Genomic DNA, 18134 nt, shown 5'->3' with positions numbered 1-18134 from the left:
GCTATCTGCCTAGAAGGGGCCTTGCAGGTAAAGGAGTGGCTTGGAGGCCTTTAAGGAGTATGAATCACGGCGTGATAATAGAATCTCTTTCTGAATTTATTTTTAAAAAGCTTACAAAAGCACCACTTTCAAAAAAAACTAGAGCTACTGATAGAATTCATGCATAATATAAAACCAAATGAAATTTGTCAAACTGGGAGCCCCTTTTTTCTCTTCCCCAACGGAAAAACTTAAAATTAATCTGGATATTAAAATGCATCTTATTGCCACAGGCAGTTGTAGATCGTCGTTTTGCATTCATAGCATTGCACAGACTAGCAAACCCAGCAAACCCTGGGTACTGGAATGACTCTACCAGTCCACGTTGGCCATTGGATCATTGAACCACGGTGGTGGTGTTTCTCAGAGAAAAATCTTGCTCCCTGCTAATTTGCATCTATGTAGGTCTTTGCCTGACAGTTGGAGTGCAGTAACAGCTGACAAGGAGAGCAGGTTGTTCACAGACCAAAGACAGTGAAACCACTTGGCTAACTTGCAGCTAGTTTCCTTATGAAAGAAACAGAACAAAGAACACATGGAGACTTCTAAGCGTTGCTCCTGTCTAGATGAAGCAGTTGCCCAGACTGCCCACTTCCCTCCCTAGCCCTCTGTGTCAGGTCCATCTCTCCGTCTACTGCGAGTCCCAAGGGACCCTCTCTGTGTCTGCCTGGCTCTCTGATAAGTGACGTCCAATACAGTCATACCTCATGTTACGTTTGCTTCCGGTTGTGCATTTTCAGGTTGCGTCCCGCGGCAACCTGGAAGTAACGTAATGGGTTACTTCTGGGTTTCGCCACTCGCGCATGTGCAGGCGCACAAAATGAAGTAACGTGCATGCGCAGAAGCGGCGAATCACGACCCACGCATGTGCAGATGCACAGACACGGGTTTCGTTCTTTTCAGGTTGCGAACGGGCCTCCGGAATGGATCCCGTTCGCAACCAGAGGTACCATCAGGTAGATGCCTTGTTTTGGGAGGGGTCTGCCTTGCAGGCTGTCAGCAGAGAAGCTGTCAAGAGTGGCTCTGCAGTAGCATAGCTGTCAACCGTCCCTTATTTGGTGGGAAACTCCCTTATCTCAGCGCCATTTCCCGCTGCTGTCCCTTATTGATTATGTCCCTTAAATTTCCCAGGTTTCAAAGGAAGCAGCTCCTCTCCTTCCCTCCCTGCCAGCTGGGAGGCTCCAACTGTGTTGCTTGGCTGCCCGGCCCACCCCCCTCTGGCCTCCTCTCACCAGCCTCGGCCCCTGGGAGCCCCTCCCTGCTGGGACGGGCGGGAGCCTCAGGCCCTACGGCCGCCGAACTGAGCGTCTCTGCCTGGAGTCTCCCCTCTGCCCACCGCCGCTCCCGCAAGGCCGTACTGCAGGACCCGGATGAGATGGGCAGCCTGGCACGGCCTATGAATTGCTGAGGAGACTTGAGAGGAGAGTGAGGGCAACCATAGAGAAACCAGTTCAGAGAGAGGAGGAGGAGGCATGGGCAGGTGTTCCAAGGACTAACCATAGAGGGGGAAAGAGGAGGAAGGACCGCAAGCGCTTCTCCCATAGATTTGAAGTGGTAGACTAGCATAGATGGTCTGATCTGCGGGTTTACTTCGGGCGCTATTTCCCCCCCCCCTTCCTCCCACCCCGCCTGATGGCACTGAGAGCTGCAGATGGAGCACGAGAGAAAAGTTACAGAACTGCAGCAGCATCTTCGTAGCTTGAACTTCGTTTTGCGCAAAAAGTGGTTGCTGCTTGTAGTTATTTAATCGCAGTGTTTCATCAGCTGGTGTCTTGAGCTGATGAAGGGCTGGTGTCTTGAGCCCTCTGGAACAAAGGGCTAAAAACTGGCACTGCTCTCCCAAATTATCTGGTCCCTTTTAACTTCGTATTTCAGCTGGTTGACTAAAATCCCTTATTTTGGCTGCTGATCCCTTATTTTCGAGGCTGCTGGTCCCTTATTTTCAAATCTGTAAGTTGACATCTCTGTGCAGTAGAGCTGCCTAGTCTGATTCCTGTCCCTGCCCTGTGCTGGGGCACTTGCCTGTTTCCTTCTCTTCATCATCCTTCAAGCTCCCTGCCTCCAGTGGCTCCCAGATCATCCCCTCCTTTGGGCTGTGGCTGATCCTGCGCCAGGAGCCAGGATCCAATTCCTCTCCCCCTGTGCTTCCCCTGGGGGGCTCTTGGTCAGGCGGCTTCCACCACCCCTCCTCAGCCAGCCAGCCCCTGACATCAACTCCCAGCAGCCCACATAATATGACCCTATGGTCAGGGTTGATGGGAACTGTAGTCCAACAACAGATACCCCATCATTGGGCTAAACTAAGAACGCTAAAAGCAGTTTTGTGGTAGCAAAACAATTGGTTCATCTTCAAACTAAGTACGCAGCGGCACTGCCCATATTGAAATAGATCTGCACCAGCAAAGATTTGTTCAAAAGTCAGTGGTGTGTAGGAATACTTGCATGGTTTAACAAAAGCTGCTCGTTGGGCTTAGAATTTTAATTCTAAAGTCTCTCAGGTTTCCTTTACCGTTCAGCTAGTCAGCCTGAATATCTCTGTGACATCAGAGCAGTTAAGCCAATAACAGTTAAAAGGACAATGACAGTGTTGTGTAAAAGCTGAGGAAACCGATGTTTATATATATGAAGATTCACAGCATTTGGAAACACTGGACAAAGAGAATAGGGCCCCAAAGGAGAACTCAAATAAAGGTCAGTTTTGCTCTTTAACTAGGGGTGGGATGAAATTCTGTTCAGTTCACATCCTTCCCCAGCCACACTTCTCTGAGTTTTGCGATGCAATTCTCTAATAAAAAAAAGAAATGTGTTCATAAAATGCATACATTTAGGGAAGTGTGCTGAACATGTGTGCATTCTAAAAAATTGCATTCTGTTAGGGAGATGTTGCTTGCCAAGATGTGTATGTGAGGCACAATTGCGTACAGAAATATTCACATCAGGAGAATATCTGCACTAAAGTGTTGACAATTTTTGTGAAGTCTTTCTTTTTTTAGTTAAAAACAAAACCAATGCAGAAAAGTAGCAAATGAAATTTAGCATTGAAAAACCAGGACTCAAAATAGATTCACCAATAATAATAATAACAATAATAATAATAATCCCCTCTGTGACAGGATTGATGGAGATACACTACTGTTAGCCCATAGTCTCAGACTTTTGCTGACATGGATACGTAGCTCTGTTAGAATCCCTGAGCAATTGTCTGGTACCCCCTCTAGGAGCAAAATTTCACCAAGAAAGTGGAATCCATGGGCAGGAAGAAACCTTCTGAATTTCTGTTCAAGGTAAAGGGGAAAGGCCTGGTTTTTTAACGGCGGCAACTTGGTTTTAGCAGCTCACAGAGATGAGAAGAGTGGAGGCATTTTCATCGCTCCAAATCCATGGGGCATTGGTAGAAAAGTTAGCAGTTGTGAAGCGGCAAACAGCTGCATGGATGGGTATTCAGGAAGGATGATTCAGTGTGACCAGGCAGGGGCGAGAGCTGTGTGAGTAGGACTGGGTACGCACAAGTGGTTGTGGGTGGTTATGACTGAGTATCACCACAGAGGAGCAAATTAGAATGATGTGTCAGAGCAAAAGAAGAGAGACCGGGTGTTATTCGGCAGCAGTTGACTCCTGTGGAGATAGGTACTTGACCCGGCACAGAGACACAAAAGCAGATTTTTAAAATTGAAACCATCATCCAGATTTCTGATGATGTTATTTCCCCATACGTTCTAACCATCGCTCATTATCAAGTGCAGTCCCTATTTTCTGGTTCCTGTCCTTGATGAATCACTTGCACATAAGAAAGAGACCCGTCAGGTAAGCTCAAAGGCCCATCTAAGTCCAACTTCCAGTCCTCGCAGATGCCTAGGGGAAGCCCACAAACAGATGTTCCTTTCTTCATCCGAGACAGTACTTTTAATTTTTTTTTTAAAAAAAAGGTTTAGGGGTACTCTCATTTTGACTCAAGAAAATCACCATTTTATAGTTCAAATCGGGGGAAAGAAATACAGTAAATGGACCGAAGTATAAAGAAAACATGCTACAAAAGAGGCTTCTGGTGAGACCAGAAGGACATTGCTATGCCTGACAACAAATCCTAATTATTGGATTCTTTTGCCCCATCTTTTTGTGCCTGTCAAACAGCCGTGTCATGATAATATTTTATTCTCTTGTTAATTATGCTGTTTTAAATGTGCATTTTACAGTTTGACTTCACTTAGCAATGTTTTTTTAAAAAAATTGTTTAAGATGTTTGTTGTTGCTAACTTTGTTTGTGTTAAGTATGCATTCTGTAGCTGACCTCCTTTGTAATGTTTTATTTTGAAATCTTTAGGTTAATATTTTAGTTTTCTGTTAATTATATCACTTTGACTGTATACCTTATATTTGACTTTCTTCAGAAATGTTTGATTCAAGATTGCTTTATTGATGTTTTAATAAGTTGTAAACTGCTTTGAGATTTTTCTTAAAAATATAAAGCGGTATATAAATGTAATAAATAAATAATAATAAATAAATAAGTTACCTCCACATTGCACACTGCTCCGCACATTAAACACTCACTTCCATCTGAGACTCAGGAAACACCGGGAAATGAAGGAAATGAAGCCGCCATCAGAGATGGTAACAATGAAACTGACCAATCACTGTGCTAGATTCCAACTCCTACTTCACACATTAAATGCTCGCTTCCATCTGAGACTCAGGAAACACTGTGACAGGAAATGAGGCCGCCATCGGGGGCAGCAACAGAACTGACAATTCACCACGCTATTCAACGGAACTGATGATTCACTGTGCTAGAGAAGAAACTTTTAAAAAATAATAATAGTTGCTTCTCCCGTTAGAGTCACGAAATGCTTATGGGCACATGTACCCCTGCGTCCCCCCAGAAAAAGCACTGATCAGAGAAATGTTGGGGGGACACACCTCTATTTTCATTGAAGAAATGTTGGAGGGTATGGAATAGGGTGTCCCTATTTTCATTGGGAAAGTGTTGGAGTGTATGTTCTTCTTTGGTGGAGGCCTGGTGCCATTTTATTATTTCGCCTCAGGTTCCAAAATGCCTTGGGCCAGCCCTGTCTGTCGACCAGTTGTAGTCTCAAACATCTGGAGGGCATCAGGTTCCCAGACTACAACTCCCATCATCCCACAGGCCATACTTGACTGGGGCTGATGGGACTTGGAGTCCAAAGCTTCTGAAGGGCACCTGGCGAGGGATATTTGCTTTTATTATCAATATCTTTGTGACTTGAGTGAGAACAAAAACACATTTGGCCTTGAGAGGCTTTCTGAGGGAGAAGAACAACAATGCCACAGTGGGAGGCCTGGGCTGTGAGCGCCTCTGACAAAAACAACACCTAGGCTTAACATCAGGAAATCAAAGCTTTTTGTGAAAATGATTTTTTTAAAAAAATTAAAAACCCACATCCGAGGCGAGCAGGCATCGCTTTGGCCCTAGTCCTGCTTACTCACAGGATACATCACAACTTGGAATGAGAACGGGGGCTGGAGACGCTCAGCCTCTGCCGCATTTTAAATAGCTCTTTTCCAGATTGAGCGATCATTGTAATTAAAGTGAAGCCGACTGTCACCCAAATTGAAGCTACCAAATTGCAGGTCTGAGAGGTGATGCAGAAGCAGGTATCCAACTGCCTGGCAATCCAAAGGCATAAATGAAACTTTCGAGTTTGCATCCATTGAGAGCGTCGTCAGGTTGGAATCTGCACAGGAAACGGAAGTGGAGAGGTTCCTGGTAAACTGGGCACAACCATTTTGAAAAAAGAAGCCCAAGAGGCTCAGTGGTTTAGACCACAGCGCCACCCGCGCCCTTTACCCACCGATCAGTATAGACAGTGAACAGGTAAACGGAGCTGTGATCTGATTCAGGATAAAATGGCTTCCTAAACTCAGAAGGCCTTTTCGTGCGTACCTAAATTAGTTGCATTTCCTAATGCAATTATCTCATTAATGCACATGACTAAATTAGGACGCGGGTGGCGCTGTGGATTAAACCACAGAGCCTAGGACTTGCTGATCAGAAGGTTGGTGGGTCGAATCCCCGTGACAGGGTGAGCTCCCGTTGCTCGGTCCCTGCTCCTGCCAACCTAGCAGTTCGAAAGCACATCAAAGTGCAAGTAGATAAATAGGTACCGCTCCAGCAGGAAGGTAAACGGCGTTTCCATGCGCTGCTCTGGTTTGCCAGAAGCGGCTTAGTCATGCTGGCCACATGACCCGGAAGCTGTACACCGGCTCCCTCAGCCAGTAAAGCGAGATGAGCGCCGCAACCCCAGAGTCGGCCACGATTGGACCTAACGGTCAAGGGTCCCTTTACTTTTACCTTAAATTAGGACCATGAATTTCAGTGGGTTTACTCTGAGCAAAACTGGGTTGAAAACTACCCATACTCTGCTCCTCATATACTCTTATACATACGTCTATTTCCACTGTTCTGGTTAGAATCTGATAGTTGTGAGCATTTCCCCCCTAAGAAGGCATTTTATATAGATTTCTATGGGGCAATCAGTTCCAAAATGAACACGGCGATTTATGACTACCAGATCGTAAGCATTTCTTACCACCTACATCTTTAATTTGTTTATTATACACGCTGTGCTTTTTCGTGTTAATAGGGAGAGTGAGCAGCGCTGCGGCTAATAGTCAACTCAGTTGGTGAGTGTTAACAGCATAGCAGCCAACATGAGACCAGTGAAAAACAAGGAGATGTTCGCATGCTCAGAGGAAGCTTAGTTTGCAGAAGTACAAGAGGCAGTTAAACATCTCAAAATTGTACAAAAAAGAGGAAACCTAGCCAGATGGGTGGGGTAATAATAATAATAATAATAATAATAATAATAATAATAATAATAAATTGTTGTTGTTGTTGTTGTTATCCAGTGCTCAGTAGCCATGGGATGTTGAATGTGAATTGGAAAAGAAAATGTATGTTGTGTTGGGGAAAAGAAAACAACTGGAATGCCTTGCTTCAGCCCCTACGGGTTATATTATCCTGAAGGGTAAGGATGGGAAAATCTGTCAATTTTGGTTCTCTCAGTTTTTCTCCAACCTCAGATTCAGTTCTTTACATTTCTGCAGCAATTTGCAATTTTTAAAAACAATCCTTATAAAATTCTTCAATGTTTTAGTTTTTGCGAACACTGGCTGGAGAATTCTGCACCAGAAAATTCAGATAAGTGCAAATTTCGAAGCACGGCTGCGTTTTAGTTCGCATATCATTTCGGAAAGCACAAATCTGATGGATTCAGCTTTAAATGCACACTGAATCACATCTCTCCCCCTAAGGAGGATATAATTGGCTAGCTTAAACCCAGAATGAGCACCCATGTTGTTGGGTGATGATAAACGCCATTATTTTGTTGCAGGTCCTGATTGCCAAAACTAAGTACTCACAATCACAAAACCTATGTACTTTTGTAGGTCTGATCCTGCCCAATAGAGGGTGTCCTTACACGTATTTTCTTTCCTTGGTGTATATAAGAAGAGCAGGCACACTGACTGCATTTTTGTTCCTAATCCTCATCCAGGATAAGATTCCTGGGAAACAGATTTTGCTAGTGTGCTGCAGGAGTTGTCTTGGTTGCCCGGTGCTGATTGGCTGGTAGCTGTGATGTCACAATCCCCATTGTTCCCATGAACAACCTGCAAGCTATTTTGAAGAAATTCATTCCTGTGTGTGCTTTAAAAAGAGAAAGAACGAACTTTCCCTTGCTTGAATGTACAAATATACTTTCGGCTTGCTTGAAGCATTGGGGGGGGGGGCAGCAAAGCACATTGTTGATGTTTGATGTTTTATTATTGTTTTTATGTGTGTTGGAAGCTGCCCAGAGTGGCTGAGGCAACCCTGCCAGATGGGTGGGGTGCAAATAAAAATATATTTTTATATATATTATTATTATTATTTCAGAAAGGATTGTCTCCCAGCCCGACGTGGAAATGTCAAGGATTCGAATCTGGGACCATCTTCATGAAAAGTAGGCACTCTTCAACCAAGCAGTGGCCTTTCTCAAAGTCAGAAACCTTCCTAAGGGCAAACGCTCAATAATGTTGGGAGCTGGGAGATGCCAGACCCCTTTAATCCCTGGATCCAGCAAGTGTTAAAAGATAAGCCTGATAATTATAGTCAAGCTAGACTTGGGGGGTGGAGGGGGTTAGTGGCTTGTTTTTGTTTTTGTTTTGATTATGTATTTTGTGTTTTTTACACTGTGATTTTATCCTGTGAATTGCGTTGAGATCTGCGGGTATAGCGTAATATACAAATGTTAATAATAATAATAATAGACTGAAGAAATGCACTTCTGCTTTCAAGAGGGGTTTTTTTTTTTTTTAGTTTTCCATTACGAAATTGTCAAAATAAATGTTCTGTCAGTTAGTCAGCAAATGTTACCTCTGTATAAACTGTTACCTTCAGTTATTACATTGATATACATTTTATTTAAAATATATACATTTTATTTAAAAAATATAAAGAGCCCAATCCAGGCCATGCGAAGCAATTCCCCAAGGCTTTATCCTAAGCATACCTGCCAGGAAAGTGGGTTAGGTTTGCATTTCAATGCAACCCTACCTAATTTGCACTTTGTCGGCAAAAGTTCGCAGTTTTTTCGCTTTAAGAAAAGAAGAAGCTATACAAGACCATTTTCAAGTTCTCTTGATTGTTAAATTTATATATATACTGTTAAGCATAAGAACATCTCTATTGTTTCTCTACCAATAGGGTTGTCTGTCACAAACATGTGTGCAATAATGATAAAAAGGTCTATTTTCTGTTCTGTTTGCACATGAACCTAAAAGATAGGACATATTAATGTTGCAATTTCCCCAGAAATCCCCCAAGTAGCCTGAAAAAAATAACCCTTCCAGCATTTCAACAATTTTTACATTCATAGCGGTGCCCCAGAAAATCTTAGAGCTACAATAAGAACATTTCTGCGTCATAGGGGCAGGGCCCAGGAACTGGCATAGTACCACATCTTTTTACAGTGAGTAATTTCAGGTGTTACTTCCAGGGTAGGTTTGTACAGACAAGTGGGTATAACATGTTGTTCCCCACCGGAAGCAATGAGTGATGGACTTTAATGGTGAGAAGGGAACAGATACGAACCCTCAAGTACAATATTGATGGGGAAAAGAATCCAATCCATGTAAATTTCGCCTGGGGCTCTGCAGTGAAAATCTTGGCATTGGGCCCCCTTGGTAGAAATGAACTATTCCCATGACTTTGCTTATTGTGGACTGAGGCTTTCTACTGTTTTCTTTCGCAGTTTAGAACCAGATATTAATGATGTGGTAATGGAATTTTCTTAGATACAAAAATTATTCTACAGTCACTTCAGGCACCAGCTCTCTCCTCCTGGTTCTCGGCTCTGAACAACTTGTTGCAAACAATGACTCTCTCTCCAGACAGGTGTAGTTTGACTCTTAAAAGCCAAATGCACCTAAACACCTGATTGTTTTCCTATTTATCGGCTGCTTTTATGGCTGCACTTTTCAAGAATTGCCAGTTTGTTTTCTGTATTCCATTTATCTTCATTTTTGTTCTTATGAGTTCCCCCGAGCTTAGCGAGGAGGCAGGATATAAATGAATGGATGAATAATGCCGCAGTCCAACTGAAACAGAGTTTGGCTAACCTGAGGCCTTCCTGGTGCGCTTGGATTCCTGCTGCCATCACCCCCAGCCAGCAAAGCCAATGACTGGGAGAGCTGTAGCCACAGGTTCTCCACCTCTGAGCGAAATGATTTTTGCCCCATGGATTTCGGGATGGGAGAGTGCTTAACTTTCCTTCTGAAGTCAATGGGGGGCTGATGTTTTGATTTGATTGAGTGGAACAAACAAAGAAAGCAATTAAACGGGGGGGAACCCTGTCAACACACCCACGTACCTCACTTTTGTCGAGATCTTTCATTTCTTCTGAAGTCCCACATTGATCACATGGCTCGCTGTTCAACGACGGCCTTTTCCCCCTGAAAAACAAATGGAGATCAGCTTGTTTTGAGCTGCATTTTCAAGCAAACGGAACTGCCTCCTCTTGTCGTGCTCACCGCGCCTCAGAAGAGCATCGCACATAAATGCTGGGAGATTTCTTTTAAAATGAGCTTTTTTAAAACAAAAAAAAAACAAACCCAGAAAACAAAAACAAAAAAAAGCTCTCCATCTGAAAATCATTTGACTATTATAGCCATTTCACTAACTACTTAATTACAGCCATCTATCTACGTCTGTCTCACCCTGACACCCACAGATGAATCCGCCCACAGAGATCTACCCACGCAAACCTCCTCTCTGACTCATGTGACGAATGGTTGTCAAAAAGAAAAGGGAAAACAGAGGAGAGAAAGAAATCCCCCACTCCCTGCCAAACGCAAACACTTTCTTCAAACGTATGCTGTTTCCTTTTTATCTCTTTCCGTGTGTTTCTGTGAGTCATCCGATCGGTCTCTGATCTAAACCCAGGAGACGAGAACCTACATGTAAGCGGCAATTGCGTGCATTCGGCTTAGATTATTGGTGGTTGTGCAGCCACCTTAGAAAACGCAAGCAGCTAATATTCTGAAATTCTCACTCCACCCCCATCGAAAGCATAGCCTTTAAGAAGTGCCGTTTTTACTCTGGAAGAAAATATCGGGGTGAGAACTGCCATGAAGCAAGAAAATCTGAAATATAGGTGCACTCTCTCTATACACACACAGATCTCAATAATTACTAGTATTTAAGAACATAAGAACACAATAAGAACTCGCTGGATGGAGTCTACAGCTCAACTCGTCCAGCATTTTGTTCTCACAGTGGCTGACCAAGAACAGCCTTAAAGGTAAAGGTAAAGGGACCCCTGACCATTAGGTCCAGTCGTGACCGACTCTGGGGTTGCGACGCTCATCTGGCTTTATTGGCCGAGGGAGCCAGCGTACAGTTTCTGGGTCATGTGGCCAGCATGACTAAGCTGCTTCTGGCAAACCAGAGCAGCGCACGGAAACGCTGTTTACCTTCCTGCCAGAGCGGTACCTATTTATCTACTGGAACTTTGACATGCTTTCAAACTGCTAGGTTGGCAGGAGCAGGGACCGAGCAACGGGAGCTCACCCCATCGCGGGGATTCGAACCGCCAACCTTCTGATTGGCAAATCCTAGGCACTGTGGTTTAACTCACAGCACCACCAGCATCCCACAAGAACAGCCTTATACTCCGTAAATTTGTCCAATTCTCTCTTAAAGCCATCCGAATTTGTGGTCCTAACCAACTACTGTGGGACTGAGTCCCATTGCGTCAGGATGCTGTCAGCGGCTCCTGGCTGGTTGCCCAGGAAAGTATAAAGACAAGGGCAAGTTTCTTACCGTCCTCTTTTATTTCAAACTTTACAGAGAGAGGCTGTAGAACCCAGCCTATTGGATAATGGCGTTGTCTCAAGGGAATCTCCACCCCACCCCCGTCTCTCCTACTTCCTCATTCATCATCATCACCACCTCCTCTACAGGTGCTTCTATGTGCCCACTGTCTTCAAGCTCTTTGCTCTCCTACTTTTAAGGCTCGCCGGGTTCTGGGAGATGGAGGAGTCTGAAATGCTTTCTAAAGACATGGTGTGAATCAGCTGCCATTCAGGTCCTGCCTCCTCCTCTCCCATGATTTCCCAGCTTTTCCCCTCATCTGCCTCTGAACTGTGACCTCTTTCAACCTCCTGTTGAAAATCTAAACTGTCTTCCTCTTCCTCCCCACTGGAAGGGTCAGGATGGGGAGGCAGTCTTCACCGTTCCTCCTCTGCCCAGTCCCTGACACATTGCTTAACTATGCACTGCATGAAATCATACTTTCTTTTATCTGTCCAGAACGGAAAACCCTTTCGTCTAGCGGGTTTTCCGTCTTGCGAGGCATTCGTCTTGCGGGGCACCACTGTAGTTATGGATTTAAAGTTATGTGCGCCATGAGGTCAGTCTTCTCTGCTATGCTGAAATGCATTGCTTTTCTGTTTTAATTACAGATAAATGTGCATATATTCTCCTGCATTACTATATGCAAATATTGTGCAGATCTCTGCCCTCTGTGGCGCTGTATGTGTGTGGCATTTATTTATATTTATCTTTTGACAATGCATCAGCTTAGCTAGCTTGCTTCCATTTGTCAGGCCTGCCAGGATGAGTCCAACCTACTTGCTTAAATGCACCTCCAAAACACACCTCCGCCAGCCTCGTACACACTTTCCCCAAGGAGTAAGTCCCATTCAACTAAACAGGACTTACTTCTGGGCATAGGGATGCCCTGTAGGTTTGCTAAGTGCCTAGCATTACACAGTGTTGATGTACTTGATTTATGACCTCATTTATGAATGGGAAATAAGAGGTACCAGCTGGAGGTATCCACACTGCCACTGCATCATTTTCAAAATAATAAGTGTTAGGAGAATCAATAAAAACAACCGAAATTAGACACTTGAGGGCAGGGCCTCCTTTTGCTCCAACAAAAAGAGATGGCAAATGTCTTGCTGGTCTGTAAATAGGCTTGGCATCTCCTACCAAGTGTGGTGTAGTGGTTAAGAGCGATAGACTCGTAATCTGGTGAACTGGGTTCGCTTCCCCGCTCCTCCACATGCAGCTGCTAGGTGACCTTGGGCCAGTCACACTTCTCTGAAGTCTCTCAGCCCCACTCACCTCACAGAGTGTTTGTTGTGGGGGAGGAAGGGAAAGGAGATTGTTAGCCGCTTTGAGACTCCTTCGGGTAGTGATAAAGCGAGATATCAAATCCAAACTCTTCTTCTTCTTCTTCTTCTTCTTCTGCTGCTGGATTCATGTATCAGATGTAGCACGCATGATTAAAGAAATTAAACAGGGCCAGATTAACTGCTAGGCTAATGACCACTACATTCACAAAGCGATTCCCAGCCCCTGCCCCATAAGATCAGATGCACTCATTTCAGTGCATGCAATCTCCACAAAGGCGCATGTTCACCCTAAACTCACTCTCACTACTCCCCCTTCTGCATGGCAGGTGACTGGTGCAGATTGAGAGTCATCTGCAGAACCTACGTGATTCAGGCTCCATATACACTACGTATACACGGAAAGCACATTCAAAGCACGTTCTGTTCTCTTCCATAAAGCATTCTGAGCACTGAAGTTTACGGCGCACAGAGTTGCAATTCCCAGCAACTCTGAAACAAAGCAGAGAACAACGTCACCTAGCAAGGCCATTTCAGATTAAAGCTGGTTGGAGTGGGTGGGGTTTTTATTAATTAATTAAAAGATTGGTAACCAGCCTTCTAACTAAAACTTTCCAAGGTGACTAATAAGACATATTATAATGAGCATGAAAACATACTTCAAGGACTGCCTCTTTCCATATGAACCTACCTGGACCCTGAGATCATCTTCTGAGGCCCTTTCTCGTGTGCCTCCTCCACGAGAGGTCCAGAGGGTGGCAACACGAGAACGGGGCCTTCTCTGCAGTGGCTCCCCGTCTGTGGAATGCTCTCCCCAGGGCAGTTTGCCTGGTGCCTTCATTATACAACTTTAGGCGCCAGGCAAAAACATTCCTCTTTAAGCAGGCCTTTGGCTGATTGACATCCAATACCCTTTTAAAGTGTGTGTGTGTGTGTGTGTGTGTGTGTGTGTGTGTGTGTAGGGTGTTATTGGGTTGTTTTTGTTTTAATTATGTATTTTGTGTTTGGATATTATGGTTTTATCTTGTGACCCACCTTGAGGCCTGTAGGTATAGGGCAGTATACAAATTTGATGATGATGATGATGATGATGATGATGATGATGAAGAAGAAGAAGAAGAAGAAGAAGAAGACTGGATTCTTAAAATGTCTGCCACACTGGGCATAGCACCAGAAGTAAGACAAGGCGCTGTTCCAAGCAACCCAAAAGCACCTAAAGCCATAAAAGAAGGAGCCATATAAATGTCCCTAGGTGCCACCACCGAGAAGGTCCTGTTTAGTATCACCACCTAGTATAATTCAAACAGTGAGGCACAAGAAGAAGGGCCATGGAAGAAGATATCTATATATACCGTTGCATACCACCCCAATTTCCAAGCGGTGCAAGATTCCAGGGGTTCCAGGCACGGTGGAGGGGTTCACAGCATTAACACCCCAAACGGATCTTCTTTCTCCCATAGCCACAGCCTTGGATTCAAATATAAATCCAGCATGGCCCTCTCTCCTGCTTGCTACTTTGATTCCAGCTCACATCACTGCAATTTTCAGCTCTAAAACTCTGGCTTTGTCTTACCTACAAGCTGAGTTGGGAAAGGGGGTCCCACCCATTTGCCGTCTCGCACAGAGCCACTTCCTTTGTTCCCCTTAATGGCTCATCACTCAGCTAACCCCTCACCAAGAGGCTAGCTTGGCTATTCCAAGAATCAGAAGCCTGGATTAAATTCTAACACTTGCCGGATCCAGGGATTAGAAGGGTCTCGGCATATAGGCTAACACCCCAAACCCCTAACAATACGTAGGTTCACACGGGCTCAGGCCATTTAGGGCTTAAAATGTCAAGCCCAGCACTTTAAATTGGGTCTGGAAACCAAGTGGGAGCCAGTGAAATAGTTGCAAAAGTGTTTCCGTACGCATCTGTCAACACCCCAGCGGCCACATGTTGTACCAGCTGCAATTTGTGGGTGCTTTTCAAAGGCAACCCCACACAGAGCACATTGAAGTAGTCTAATCTTGATGTGACTAAGGCTTGATTCACCCCGCTCACTTCTCAGCACTCTCCCACAGCAGAGCAGGTCTGAGTAACGTATGTGGCAGTTGTTTGCAAGATGCGATGTGCTCTCTGAAACGATTCCTTGTGGCTGCTGTTTTGCGATGGACGTGGTTTTTCATTATTTTGTCTGGAGGCACATGTTAGATTTTTAAATGTGGTGTTAATGCTGCTTGATTTGTGGGGGATGGGGATGTGATGGGGATGTCCACACACACACACACACACACGTGTGGCTGGGCCAGAAAGCTGTTGGATAGGTGCTAAAATCATTACAACCTTGAGAAGACCCCCAGCATGTACAGTGGTACCTTGGGTTACATACGCTTCAGGTTACATACGCTTCAGGTTACAGACTCTGCTAACCCAGAAATAGTGCTTCAGGTTAAGAACTTTGCTTCAGGATGAGAACAGAAATCGTGCTCCAGTGGCGCAGCAGCAGCAGCAGGAGGCCCCATTAGCTAAAGGTGCTTCAGGTTAAGAACAGTTTCAGGTTAAGTACAGACTTCCGGAACTAATTAAGTACTTAACCTGAGGTACCACCGTATACTAAATCTAGCATTCTCCTTGTCCTGGGTTTATGTCAAACTCCCTGCAACTCGAAAAATCCATCTTTTTATATAAGATACAGAAGCAGCCAGCATGTTCACAGTGAAAGGAAAATCTGGGATACTCTTGGCTTGGCGAGTGTACAGAGTGTGGAATACTCTCCTGGAGAAGACTCCAGAGTAACGAAGTCAGATGGAAAGGAATGGAAGCAAGCCTGTTACTCACATTCGTGCGGAGACATGCTTGGTGCAAATAAATCTCTGGAGGAGAATTTGTTGGCTTAAAGGCCTGTGTGTCTGTGTCATACATTCTGCGATACAGTGCGAAGCCCTGCTGCCCTTTGGTCCAGCCCTGTCTATGTGTTCATTTTCTTAATTTTTGATTGTTTAAAATGACGCTCTTCACATCAGATTTTTATTTTTTTAAAAAAATAAAGAGGAAGCATTGTTGCAGACACGCTTGCCAAGGAAAACACAATCTGTTTCTGTTCAGGCAGGGTACTTACTGCATGATGCGTCACAGGAAAGGTTCTGTCAGGGTGGAGTGGGATGGTTTATTATTTTAAAACCTCTTTGTAGTCAATGAAGCTTGCGTTTCTAGCATGTACATAAATTGGCCATGGTATAATTAGCCAGGCTACCGCTGCCGATTAAAACGATAAATCCTTGCAGCGAAGAAGTGTTGAAAGCAAATGAGCATGTCACATTCTTCTTCTTGGATACAGGGAAGTGGGGAGTTTGTAGAGGACTTAAGGAGACATTTTAGTTTTTAACTGGTCTGCTTTAACTTGCCACTAACCTTATGGGCAACTCCAGCAAAAGAAAAGGGGGAATGGGCTACACATGGACCACCAGGTAGAGGGCCTTCTCGGTGGTGGCGCCTGCTCTGTCAGACGTCAAGGAAATAAACAACTCCCCGACTTTTAGAAGAAATCTGAAGGCGGCCCTGTTGAGGGAAGCTTTCAGTATTTGATGTTCTATTCTGTTTTTAATCTGTTGGGAGACACCCAGAGTGGCCATTATTATTATTATTATTATTATTATTATCATCATCATCATCATCATCATCATCATTAAAATGTCATTCACAGAACACACTGGGTAAACTAAGAGTACCTGTTTTCATTGAGCAGGAGGAGAGTGAAGAGTTGTCATGGGCCAGGAGTCAGCTTCACCTGCTGAACAGCAGCCTGAAGGGGGAGAAGGGGAAGTGACTCCACCTGCAGCTGATCAGCCTTCAAGGCCAGGAGGAGAAAGAAGGCACCAATGAGAACCTTCTGGCTTCAGCCTTCTTAAGCAGAGCTCTCAGGAACCGTCAGATGCTGGAAACAATGCCTGTGGTTCCGGACTCTACCTTTCTGCTCTCTGCTCATCACCTGGACCCTTAGCTCTGTGATCATCTGGATTCCCTGATTTCTGGACTGTATGTGGATTCTGCTCCTAGTCACTCATGCTCAGCAACGGGACTGGGGATGGAGCTAGGACAAGAGTGGGAAGGTTCATAGCAATAAGTGGGCCTTTTGAAAAGGACAGACTGGGACTTAGGCATCTAACATTTTATTTTATTTATAAAAATGCATGCCTCACCTTTCACTGCAAGCAACGTCAGGGTCCAATAAAACAACACAAGCACACACATTAAATTAAAATCAAACAAACAAACAAGATGAAACAATGCATTTTAGAACTCACAAGGCTGCGCATACACCATTTCAACCATCCCGTGCCCAGAGGACCCTGGGAATTTGTAGTTTAGCCTTACAGAGCAGCAATTCCCAGCACTCCTAACAAACCAGAGTTCCCAGGATTCCTTGCGGTGGGGTAGAAGCAAACATAAATAGCAGCAGAGTTGCACCTTTCATTCACTAACGGTTAATATTTAGCTATTTAGAAAGTGTCAGTTTGCCTGCCATGCCACTCCATGAAACACAGAAGCGTCACACCCTGTGGTTTTGGCAGCCAACTTTTGAACCGGCCTCTGCAGGTGTGTAGAGTTTTCAATGAGCAGATATTAGCAGGTAATAATGTGAATCGCTATGCTGTGAAAAATGTCAGCTGTCTGTCATCAACAGAAGCCCAGTGTCCAGATCAATGGAATTATTAGAATCACTCTATTCTGCCTTGGTCGGACCACACCTGGAGTACTATGTCCAGTTTTCAGCGCCACAATTTAAGAAGGATGTTGACAAGCTGGAACGTGTGCAGAGGAAGGTGATCGAGATGATTGAGGGCCTAGAAGCCAAGTCTTATGAGGAACGGTCGAAGGAGCTGGGTATGTTTAACCTGAAAAAGAGGAGACTGAGAAGGAAAGATGAGAGCCATCTTCAAATATCTGAAGGGCTGTCGCATGGAGCTGCGCACATGCAGTTCCACACCCCTTCTCTCAAAGATATTCACCAGGGTCTCTTTCTCTCTTCACTTTGACAGATTCTGGCACAGCAATCCGAACCTGACCAGGTATTCGCCCTGCGCTGGCTTCACATACCCTCCAACATTTCTCCAATGAAAATAGGGACGTCCCATTCCATAATGATAATTTTACTATTTATACCCCATATATTGAAGACAGGAGTGCCTGGCGTGCTCTGGTCCATGGGGTCACGAAGAGTCGGACACGACTAAACAACAACAACACCCCATATATTGGACCATCAAGAAGGCTGATCACCGAAGAATTGATGCTTTTGAATTCTGGTGCTGGAGGAGACTCTTGAGAGTCCCATGGACTGCAAGAAGATCAAACCTCTCCATTCTGAAGGAAACCAGCCCTGAGTGCTCATTGGAAGGACAGATCCTGAAGCTGAGGCTCCAATACTTTGGCCACCTCATGAGAAGAGAAGACTCCC

General features: G+C 44.6%; 1 long non-coding RNA gene across 2 annotated transcripts; it reads left to right on the top strand.

Annotated features, from left to right (window-relative positions):
- The first annotated feature begins 6376 nt into the window (after positions 1 to 6376).
- LOC310691251 lies at positions 6377 to 16945 on the top strand. Of its 2 annotated transcripts, none has more exons than XR_014518426.1 (3): positions 6377 to 6795; positions 7952 to 8018; positions 16422 to 16945. It is a non-coding gene; the product is annotated as an uncharacterized lncRNA (long non-coding RNA). The 2 variants fall into 2 exon arrangements; XR_014518427.1 differs by lacking the exon at positions 16422 to 16945 and adding an exon at positions 10287 to 10401.
- The last annotated feature ends 1189 nt before the right edge of the window (positions 16946 to 18134 follow it).

This window comes from Podarcis liolepis (genome assembly GCF_965112155.1).
Source record: "Podarcis liolepis genome assembly, chromosome: 1".
In the NCBI taxonomy this organism is placed as follows: Eukaryota; Metazoa; Chordata; class Lepidosauria; order Squamata; family Lacertidae; genus Podarcis; species Podarcis liolepis.
This window is presented reverse-complemented; position numbering and strand designations above follow the sequence as displayed.